General features: G+C 43.6%; 1 long non-coding RNA gene across 3 annotated transcripts; it reads left to right on the top strand.

Annotated features, from left to right (window-relative positions):
* Window positions 1-3,052: 3,052 nt before the first annotated feature.
* LOC123142247 (uncharacterized) lies at window positions 3,053-10,312 on the top strand. 3 transcript variants are annotated; one of them, XR_006470559.1, is made up of 7 exons: window positions 3,053-3,490; window positions 5,847-5,995; window positions 6,735-6,809; window positions 7,594-9,014; window positions 9,559-9,613; window positions 9,990-10,049; window positions 10,127-10,312. It is a non-coding gene; the product is annotated as an uncharacterized lncRNA (long non-coding RNA). The 3 variants fall into 3 exon arrangements; XR_006470560.1 differs by having other exon boundaries at window positions 8,863-9,014; XR_006470561.1 differs by having other exon boundaries at window positions 5,860-5,995.
* The last annotated feature ends 1,334 nt before the right edge of the window (window positions 10,313-11,646 follow it).

Here is an 11,646-nt window from a genome sequence, read left to right on the forward strand (position 1 = left end):
CCTGCTTAAATTGGTCCATGCTTTGGCCGAAGAGCCAGATTCGTTTGGGGGCGGGGGACACCACCCCACAGACAACACCGCCAGTCGTGCCGGCGTCAAGCCATGGCAAGACCGCCGCAACGCTACCGCCGTCAGCTGATCCGGATATGCATATGGCACAGGATCCGGACGACGACGACGGTACATTTTCCAACGTCGATAAGTACATCAACGAACATGGGTACGGTGACGAATTCTTGGGGCCTCCTTCTCAAGAACCCAACCCTGCAAAAGACGATCGCGATCTAGCTGGTACCGCGGAGAAACCCAATTGCAACAGGCGTCGTCTGGCGTTCAGTTCTCAGGAGACGCCTCCAGCTGCCGCCTTCACCGAGACTCAAATAGCCGAGGTGCGAAATATTATCAGCCCCAACACACTCAAGAAGGTGGTCTCTAAGCAGAACTCGATCCCATTACAGCAGAAGAAGCAGAAGGGACGGAAAAGAAAAAATAACAAGGGTGCGAGCCAGCCGGCACCGAGTACGATCCGTGCTCAGGACGGGCCACCAATACCTAAGGATATCTCAAGGAGGGTGCATGTGGCGGGTAGGCCGATGCTACCGACTAATCTGCTCAATGCTGCAACCGGTGCTATGCGGAGTCTGCATGACAGTGTTCTTTCTATGGAGAAGCGGCGTCTCTCCGAGAATGATGTGGCATACCCGGTTTTCGTGGCCAAGGTGCCAGAGGGCAAGTGCTTTGTCGATAGCACCATCGGGCGTATGATCGTCCTGCGGTTTGATGACATCTTCGCTATGTTGAACCTTTATCCGCTGCACTACACCTTCATTCGGCTATTTTCGCTCAGTATGGAGATGCGGATCATTAGAGACAAGACCCCGGACATCGTGATAGTCGACCCCTTCTACATGTGTGCCAAGATCTTGGGCAGTGCTGGGGACCGGCAAGTCGCGAGTTCATACCTTGAAGGCGTCATTCTGGCGAACCCAGATAAGGATAACTTCCTCGTGCCTTACTTTTCCGAGTAAGTCATCCCCTCACCGCCCCGTAACATATGATTTCTTAGATTTCGATAGTTCTTTTTTTCTAGCATTCCATGTTCTGTGCAGTGACACACATTGCACACTCATCCTCTTAAGCCCGAAATATTCCATGGCCACGTATTTCGACTCGGACCGTCAGTCGAAGAAAGACTACACAAATATCAAGAAAGTTCTTGATGATGCTCTCTCCGGCTACGCCAAATCTGGAGGCACCTTCAGGAGGCCAATTTGTAGGTACGGCAAGCACGTGTTCGTCCACGTAACGACGTTTCCCTGCGTCAAGCAGCCGCCTGGCAGTTAGAAGGATGCCTACTACGCCCTCCATCACATGCGGGTGATCGTACGGGACCATAATCAGCTTATGCTACCAAATAATCTCAAAGATTGGGCCGCACGCTTGTCGGCAATCCAGGACGAGGACATCAGACAAGAATTCTTTCGCATCCAGTCGGAGTTTGCGGAAATCATCTATCAAGATGTCCTTCGTACCTCGGGGCAGTTCTACCTCAATTATCAACCGTCCAACAGTGAAATAGAAACAACGCTACAAATGCAGGCTGACAACGACCGCACATTCATGACAATCACGAAAGACGGCGGCTTCATCCACGCTCCGGTCCCTGAGTCGAGTCGAAAGTATTGATGTTATGTAGTTCTGAAATATCGATTAGCTCATATTGTAGTTAAACTTTAATGAACTTGTATGTCTCCTTAGTTTGGACAGTCGTTCAGCTTATATGTAATCGATGCTATTTATTAGTAGGACCATGAATCGTGCTATTAATGTGTTGCTTTTCTCTTCCGATCCTTTTGTTGCATACTTATATATTGCTTATATATTATCTGTGAATTGCTACTAACGTTTTGTTTGTCTAGTGCATAGAGATGTCGTCGTATGTCGTGTACAAGGGTGAGGTTCCCGGAGTCTACGATGACTGGGAGGAGTGTCGGAGACAGGTTCACCGTTTCAGCGGTAACAATTACAAAGGGTACACCACTAGGGCGGAGGCGGAAGCTAGATACGCGCGCTATCTAGCGGGAGAGAGGAGGGAGCGGAGGAGGAACCGGACGAAGATCAGTTTCATCGCGATGATGCTCATCGTGACCGCAACCCTCTTCTATGTGATGGTAGTTTAGATATCGACTTGTAATGTGAAGGCAAACTCGCTACTCGCGGTCTCGAGACTTGTAATGTTCTAACTTTGTTCGGTATTTTGAATTCGGAGACTAATATGATGAATCGTATTCGGAGACTAATCTTCTATTGTATTCGATAAATCTGCTGTTTATATTCTGTGCTGTAATGTATTTTGTAACATGTGCAAATATCAGAAAAGCAAAAAAAAATCCTAATATTCATAGTAGTGGCGCACTATATTGCACTTTAGTGGCGCATAGAAATAAACACACCAGTGACGCATTATCTATAAGTGCGTCATTAGTAACCCAGAGCATAAGGTACACATGGCCCCTTGGAGTAACAGCAGTGGCACACTTCTGGGCCTAGTAATGACGCACTTTGGGTGCGCCATTAGTGTCTGGGATAGTAATGGCGCACCAGGTGGTGCGCCACTGTTATGTAGATTAACAGTGGCGCACCAGGCGTGCGCCATTACTGTTTACTAGTAGAAGGCCCGTGCGTTGCCACGGGCTTCTGAAATATTTCGTTGAAGTTATATAAAGATAATGTATGTTAAATTTTAGAGGTGAAGACAATATAACACGGACATAATTGCATAATTGTAAAGTAAACTTATAACAAAAATTCAATATGACGACGTATACATACAAAACGATGCACTAAATAAAAATATGTTACAAATTATTAAGATCTACATCATCGGTTCCACATCATGATGTTATAAAAAACTCGGTGAATATTCAGCCCCTTTCAGCGACGTCGGTCTCCTAACTACATCCAGTCCACTCCTCTCCCTCACTACATCTAGTCCACTCCTCTCCCCTGCGTCGACCCCATCCTCCTCTCCCCCGCAACGCCGCCGGCCTCCGCCCTCACCCCCACAGCCGCCACAACCGGCGACTTTTCCTCTCACCGCCGCCCCCTCTCATCCCCTCCTCTCATGGCAGATCGAGCGACAACCGCGGTGTGGGCGGGCGGCACTAACACGCTGCTCTCGGCCGAGGAGCCGCTCCCGCCGGGCCAACCGCACCCGTCCGTCGCCTGCTCGCCTCCCGCGGCGTCTTCTCCGAGCACACAGACGACGGAGGTCGGAGGCGGTACGCGCTTGTGCTGGCGTGGCCGTGGCTCCACAAGGACGTGCTCGACCCCGCCGGCGCCTAGCCCTTTTCATGCGCACGCCGGCGTCCCCGCCTACGCCTACTACAGCCAGGACCGGGAGGCGAACGAGGTGATGCTCGACGATGAACATCTGCTCGAGGACATCCTACTCGACGATGCTCCTCTTCGCCAGCATCTCCAACGCGTGGTGAGCTTCCGCTGTCTCATCCCTTTACTCCTGGTTGCAGGATTTGGTTCAGATTTGGAGTACTGCTTGGGTACAGATTAGGAGTAGGGGATGTAGTCGTAGGCACAGTTTTAGTAAAATTTCAGTAACTTCAGTACTCTTGCTTGAGGTACTCTGAAAATATGCTTAGAAAATGTACTGCTTGTACTGCTGATCTTGCAGATAGGGGGAGTGCTCTTGTACTCAGATCAGTTGTTAATCTGCAGCAACTCTAGAAGTACTCCCTCCGTAAACTAATATAAGAGCGTTTAGAATACTAAAATAGTGATCTAAACGCTCTTATATTAGTTTACAGAGGGAGTAGGATTTAGGATAGTCATAGTTTCAGTTTGCGAAGCAGGGAGTATAATTTAATTGGAAATCGACTAACTATTGCTTTGAACTGGGAAATCAACCTCTGTACTGATGTTAGCTTGATTGGTTGTAACTAAAACTGAAATCCATCATGTTAGATGATCTGCATGTGCTACACGAGCATTTCGAATAGGAATGAAAGTCATCATAAAGTTGGACAGCTAGCTTTACACATATACATACACATGTGTATGCTCCACTTCGCCGCCAAAAACCTTATCATACCCCTGGCTTGTTTTATTATTAAAAAGAAAGAAACGAAGAAAGATAATAACCAGGTCAGCACAAATCAATTCCGGTGTCATCTAATATAGCAGATCGATCAGTGGATCAGCACGCTAGATATTTAAGTGTGTATCCTAGACGGAGCTTCCCTATGTGTGTGTATCTTGCTGGAACATCTTGCCTGCATCCCTTGCCACTTCGGATAAGTGGCAAAGTCCAGTACATGCATCATGATCGGCATAACATTTTAGTCGCTTTTGCTTCAAACATATTTATTATTTAGGCATGCGCTATAATTTGTTATCAATAACAATCTTGCTGTACACACGGAAGATCTATCGACGTGCAAAGCATAGTGGTTCTGCCCTTAGGAGCGAACAAGTGTAGTACATATTATCTAGAGACCGAATAACATTCTTGCTGGCTTCAAAGCATATTGGTTCTGCCCGTAGAAGCGAACAAGTGTATTGCATATTAGTTCAAAGTTCATTTTAAGCACTTAAAAAATACTAACCTATTTCAGAACCGATTGAGTTCATAAAATAATCTAACAAATCTCATCTTAATTGAACATGTTACCCTGATAAATTACCACGATGCACAAATGGATTGCTGTGCGATTGTGGGATGTGCAAGAAAAATTATCTGCATTGTGGAATGAAAAAAAGGGTTATAAGGTTATCACGGTATGGACAAATCATGTTAACCATACAATACATGAGTCACATCAAGGTGCAACCAAATCCACATGCATGAACACCACATTACATTTGTAGAATGGGCTTCTTACATATCCTTTTATTCTATTAGCTCCTCTAGGCAGCAACATGACCATGATTTTATCCAGCATCTTCAAATATATAAAATGAAGACCACACCTTCGAGCACCTACGCAGGTAATGTAGATGGTACAAAGACAATAATCTAGTAGCATATAAGAAGTTAGAACAAAATTGGTATGTTCTAGCCACCTATACAGCCACTATAAGCGTCGAGACATTAATCAAAGTTTCAGGTGAAGATACATAAAGATTCAATTTGGAATTCTGAAGCAACTAATCTTGTAGTTTGATGTACTGTAAATATAATTTCTAGGACGGAGTTGTACGATACGAAGAAGTATATGATGCGAGGCATGATCGCGATCGATCAGATATTCACTTTGGTCATATTATGTCCATGAACATATTATGACCTAATAAAAGGGAGAAGGAAAATACAATATTGCAATGCTCAATATCTTTTATCATTGGTGAGTGAGGTATAATGAAAATAATCATTCTGGTGAAAGTACATGCAAGATAATAAAGAACTTCTCCTTCTCACGAGCATGCTTACTTGTAATTATACAAAAATCTTTCAAATTGATTAGGAAGTAGAGATAGTATATACTCTATATCTCAGGGAATGTAAGAGAAGTACTTGCGCGGCAACGAAGGAAGACTTGCTAGTTTTTTGTAAAACCTGTTCAACTCTGACATCACCATTATATGTTCTCATTTCTCCAGGGACCGAATCAAGCACCCAGAGTTATTATGCATAAGGGAAATAAATAACATAGTAAACAGAAACCATCAAGCATAAGAAGCAATATATTATCATTCTGACAAAAGAATCACAACCAATTCTATTACATCCTTTTTTAAATAGGGGTTTTCATCAGGTTCAGAAATCAAACTGTAAACAACAGTTTTCAGTGCATGTTCAAGGAGTGTCACCTATTTGTTATATCTAACAGGAGGATTTTCTAGATCAACTCCCCGCATAGACCCGCGTCGAGGGAGGAGGAAGCAGAGGCTGGCAACAAGGAGCGGGTGTGGGTGCTCATCCTCGCCGCTGACCACAAGTGCCGTGAGAAACTTTGGGCAGAATTTGCTGCCTCCACTGGTATGAGCAAATCACCTGTTGCTCCTTTCTTTCTGTCTGTTGTCTATTGAAGTAGCTAATAGATCGCTTCAGAGTGTTGTGAGCTTGGTTATTTCACACCGTCTGCTAATGTTAAGAAAAGAATGAAGGCTGGAGTGTGTTACATGTATGCAACAACGTTGTACTTAGATGTAGTAGAAGATTGATTACAAAGCAACTATCCACAAATTGGTGCATGTTGTATTGCAAAATGATCATAAGCTGGTATCTTGATCGCGGTAGAATAATACGTCTCCAGTGTTCAGTGTCAAAGCAAAAGAATAATATACATAAGCAATCTACCAAAAGGAAAAATAATCTAAACTACAAGTAATTCTCCATACCACGAGTTGACCATGGCTATACCAGAAACAAGGAGAAAATAGAAAACCTCAACACGATGATGCTGCTACTATTTCCATTTCTTAAACATCGACTTTGGAAGGCCCGTGCGTTGCTACTTCGCATTCAAAAGTATTGGTTCCAGTTATGATTAATGGATCATTTTGTGCAATAAATTATAATTTATTTATTGCTAAAATATGGATGTTATTTCTCTTGCCTTTTACACAATATCACTATAGCTTTCCGGCACACACACCGAGTATTTATACAATGTCAAAACCTCGAAAAACAGATGTATTAGTAATGCCAATTTAGTTGGCACTGCAATATACCTGAGTACTGATTCTCTCTGGGCATGTTTTTCTTTGTTTCTTAGGGCTACTCGTTGTCACCTCATTCATCTACGCTTGGTGGTTTAGTGTCCTCTTTCGTTAAACTCTTAATATTCCAGGTATGTTCATATGAACCACCTTAGGAAATTCCATAACTATCAATATTTATCTGCACTATTTTTTCACTCGCTCTAAAAAGGTCAATATATATAGTAATTTCCTTTTCCATTTTATTTCTTAAACTGCTAATGAGATCAAATATGCTTAACCCATTTATAGATCACAACCTGACCTTATCCTCCTCTTTTTTTTTCCGATAAGCCGCACGCCTTTGTGCGTTGAACTGCTCCCTTGTTTTGTCAGCGTAATCTTTGCTTTCATTATATACAGCTCCTGTTGCATGCTGCTCGCAAGTTCTGTCGTCTGCATCATGTCAAAAGTAAAAACCAAAAAGCCCATAAACCTGACTGATCCGCTACCGAACACGTCGGCTTGGATGGTGGATAAGCATGCATGGGAATACCTTGTAGCTTTGCCGCACCATCCATCTCATCGTTTGAAGGTTCATAGCCTACAACTTACCAATAAAAAAAATGCGGTATGTTGTACATGAAGGTGAACACCCATATTTATAAATTATGGCATATGAAATGTGGATGAGTCAGTACCACGGGCATCTTGTGCTACAAATGTGCCACAATCGAGTGTTAGATTACTCGGAGCCGACAACGAAGCATCATGATGGTCTCCAACCCGTAGCGATCTTGATCCATCTGTAGAGTTGTAACCAGAATGAAAATAAGACCAATGATACATAGGCGACATACTATGCAGGCAACATTCTTGGCATATGAAATGAGGATGAGTCGGTACCATATTCATTTTGTGCTTCAAATGTGCCAGAATCCACTGTTAGATTACTTGGAGCCGACAACGAAGCATCATGATGGTCTCCAACCTGTAGCGATCTTGATCCATCTGTAGAGTTATAACCAGGATGAAAATAAGACCAATGATACATAGGCGACAAACTATGCAGGCAACATTCTCTCCAATCTTCATACAATCTTATACCTGGAACCGTCGTGTAAGTATCGTCAAAATTTTCAGCTACGGGTATGATGCTTGCATTATATTCTTCATCATTTCCCCCGCTCGTAAGGCCTGCAATACATTATGCATAAAGCTTGTCACTGCCAGAAATGAACCGAACGCATGTGTAGGAATTTATGATAGAGTGCATCATACCCGTAGTAACGTCCTCTTTTGGTTGATGTTCACCTGCCTTGCTTTTCGAATTCCCCATACGCACCTATGGAATGGCAGTTCACTGACATTAAATGACCATTGCCTGATGGCAAGAATATTTGAAATAGCGGGGGTGGGAGTAGCAAGATAACTATACTATGCATGATGTCCTCTAGATGTTTTGCACGTGTCTATATGTAGTCATCCTGTCTCCATCTTAGCAATGCTATCATATGACAAACAGGGGTTGTGTTCTGGAATTCAGTTAGCACTGCTTTGATAAATATTTGAGATAAAAAGATTACCGAGCCTCACTTTGCTAAATATTTGAGATCTTATAAACATATTTGCATAACTGTTGTTTTGTTGTTTCCATGAAATTCTGCACGTAGCGTCTTGAAGAGACCAATCTATATTTAGCTGAGCTATGCGAAGTTGCAACCCTCACTATGTCCACGAGGGTGTTTATAGTTTTTATTACCATGTGGAAACTTTGTGTATGAAGTTATGGCACCCCAAATACTCCCCATGTGTGCGCGCGCGCATGCGGTGCCTAGGGTAGGTAGTAGAGTACTTCATATACCTGTACTATTCATGCTTCAACTTTGGGGTAGTTTTCATGTGCATACAACATATTGGACCTTGCAGGACCCTCTTGGCATCCTGTTGCTGGAAAAAAACTACACAGCCGAATCGTTTTTTTATTTCTGAAACAAGATTTCTATTGCACAAGCCTTCTGAAACAGGATAGTGTTTTCCATTTCTTAAAGCTCAAATCTTGTTGCGCAAAATTGTAGATCAAAATTAGTGTCTGCATGTCCTGGATACCTAGCTAGCTATGTTCCAGTTTGACAATCAACTTTGTAGATGCTCAGTTTGACAAAGTTTTTATAAGATGTTTAATTTTTGGATGGAACAAAAAAGGAAGCATAGTTGAAATGCAATGCAATCAGACTTGTAAAGGTCTTGCATTGCACAAAATGCTAAGGATGAGGCCAGAAGAAGGTTCAATGAAGTGAAAAAATTACTCCTTACTTGGTCTGCATGCAGTGATCGACTACTGGTTTGCTTGTCAGGTTAGGCCAAAACAAAACGTTGTTGGTAATTTTACGGTTTGTAACTGATGCCCTTGCCACAAGAAATTTATTGATGTCGCAATTTTGTAGTCTAACCCTTCAGTCCTCATAAGAAATAAAATAGACATCTGATTTGAACACTTGTACATATATGTGTGCAAAACAGCTAAATTATGTACAGTAGGCCTCAAAAGAACAGTTACTTTTGCTGTTAATTTGCAAGACATTCTTAATTTTGCCTCAAAAGAATGACAATTTTGTTACTCTCAGCATTTATTGTTGGTTACAAATAGAGAATTGGTAGTTGCTTAAAGAAAGACTAAAACCACAAGGTCACATTTGAAGTTATAGGTCGATTTAGCGAGTCATAATAGACAAAATAATTTACTTATCATACTAAACTATTGTGATCTCGGTCCACACTTTTCGGAACCACTATACTACCTATTAGTTAATTAGCAGCACGCTACTACCTAGATGTAACTTTGTAGATGCTTTTCTACTGTTAATTGCATCTTGCATGAATTTTTTGTTCTTCTTGCAGTTGTTCTGTTTCCCATAGAAGCTGCATCTTTCTAGAAGCTGCTACATCAGATTAAGTAAGTACACCCTGTTTGCCTAAATTATTGTTCAAGAGGCAGCTGAAACAAAATTTCATACACAGAAACAATTAACAGGCATTACCTTCATTGTTAGCGTTGATACTGCGCATTACCTTGAGCATGCGTTGGATGTAAATTTTTATTGCATGTATGTGTCTATCTATAGTCCTCCTGTCAATATTACTGTCAACCTAGCTGTTCATATAAAGTGGAAAACACAGAGGGGGCGAGTCAATACTATGTTGATATATAGCTGTTTTACGTTATTACTCCCTCCGATCCTATATAGCTGTTTTATGTTTGATTTCTTTTTCTGTATTTTGTTGGAAATCATTTTGTTGTTCTTCCTGATTTGTGTGTCGCCACTTTGCAGCCTGGGAATGAATCTCATAACTTCTATTCTGATGAGCACTACCTGCCAACCTTATTTAATGTAAGCACTCAGAAGCTCCTAACCGTGTTCTTTTTCACTTTAGCCACCACTAATATATACTGCTGTCGTGCCTGCAGATGGTTGATCCAACCGGAGTTGCGAATTGGTCAGTGACACGTGTTGATTGCTCTGAAGGAAAATGACATCCTAAAGTTTATAGGGCTGTTGACACAAGCTTTGAACTGCTTAAAAGTATAGCGGTGAGCTGAGCATGCGTTGGATGTAAATTTTTATTGCATGTATGAGCATGCGTTGGATGTAAATTTTTATTGCATGTATGAGCATGGGTTGGATGTAAATTTTTATTGCATGTATGAGCATGGGTTGGATGTATGAGTTGGATACCTTGATCGTCTTCGGGGCCTGGAACGTAGGCGCCGGGCCCTGGAACCGGTCTCCGTCGCGGCCCAAGCGGTCGCCGCCGGATCTAGGGCCCTCAACGGGATCGGCCGCAGATCTGATGATCCGCGGCGGATTCTACGGGTTCAGGTGCAGATGGGTGGAGGAGCGGCGGCGAAGGGGTTGAGCAGCGAAGCGATTGGGCGGCGGCGAAGGGGTTGAGCGACGTAGGAACGAATGACTGCGACGACTCGTGCGGGCAATTGCATCGAGGGAACGAGGGTGCGAGCGCCTGGCTAATTTTCGTAGGTTTATTTTCGTAGATTTTTTCAGAGCGGTTTTTTTCGATCAACCGGAGGGTTTAGCACTGGACATAGTGGGAGCGTTCCCTTTTTTTCCTGGTTCGAGGGCGGAGGGGGGAATCGAGAGGAAGCGCGAGGTGGGATCGAGGACCAAAAAAACCCGTTGTTGGTGGGACGAAAATTGACCGGCGGACACTACCAACTGCTCTATTAGGAGTAGAGATTAATAGTGGCGCATCTATAGTGCGCCATTAATAGTCAAAATAGGTACGTCACTGACAGCCTTTTTTCTAGTAGTGGGAGGTGCGCGGCGAGCTGGATCTAGGGCGAGGGGTGCCCTCTAGGCTTCTCGGCGTAGCGGATGGAGGCCAGGAGGGGATCGAAGGGAGGTCGGCCACCCATTCCATCCCCAATTACAGAGCAGCAGCGGCTACAGGGCGGCGGCGTGGAGCTACCGGCGACGGCTCGCGTCCGCAGCGGCTGTGGTAAGACACGTGTCCCCTGCTGGATTCGTCATACATTTCTCTTTTCTAGGAGGCTGCTCCTGTCAATTTGTTGTACGTATTTTGACACACAATTTGCTGTGGGGGAATGACAAAACACAGTAAAAAAATCTAGCTCCTGTTGGGAAACACTGCCATGGTCATGGTACTAGACTCCGAGATGATCCTGCTTCACATCTTTTTCGACCTTCCGTTGGCCTGGCCCAGCCCCTTGGACCGATCCACTGTACATCAAATGATTTCTGGGCGACAAGCGTCCTTGCCTTGGCACCAATGATCAACCGTATCCTTAAATCTGCTTGTCCCAACCACCATGTGAGCCTGTCATCAACAATGCTAGCTGTGCACGCAGGCCCGGCTTGAATGCGATCACACAAACTAGGGAAAATAATAGCTCAACTAACACTGTTGCTGACACACCTTCTTAGTAGATTATATATATGCTTTTTCTAC

Source organism: Triticum aestivum, chromosome 6D (assembly GCF_018294505.1).
Source record: "Triticum aestivum cultivar Chinese Spring chromosome 6D, IWGSC CS RefSeq v2.1, whole genome shotgun sequence".
Lineage (NCBI taxonomy): Eukaryota > Viridiplantae > Streptophyta > Magnoliopsida > Poales > Poaceae > Triticum > Triticum aestivum.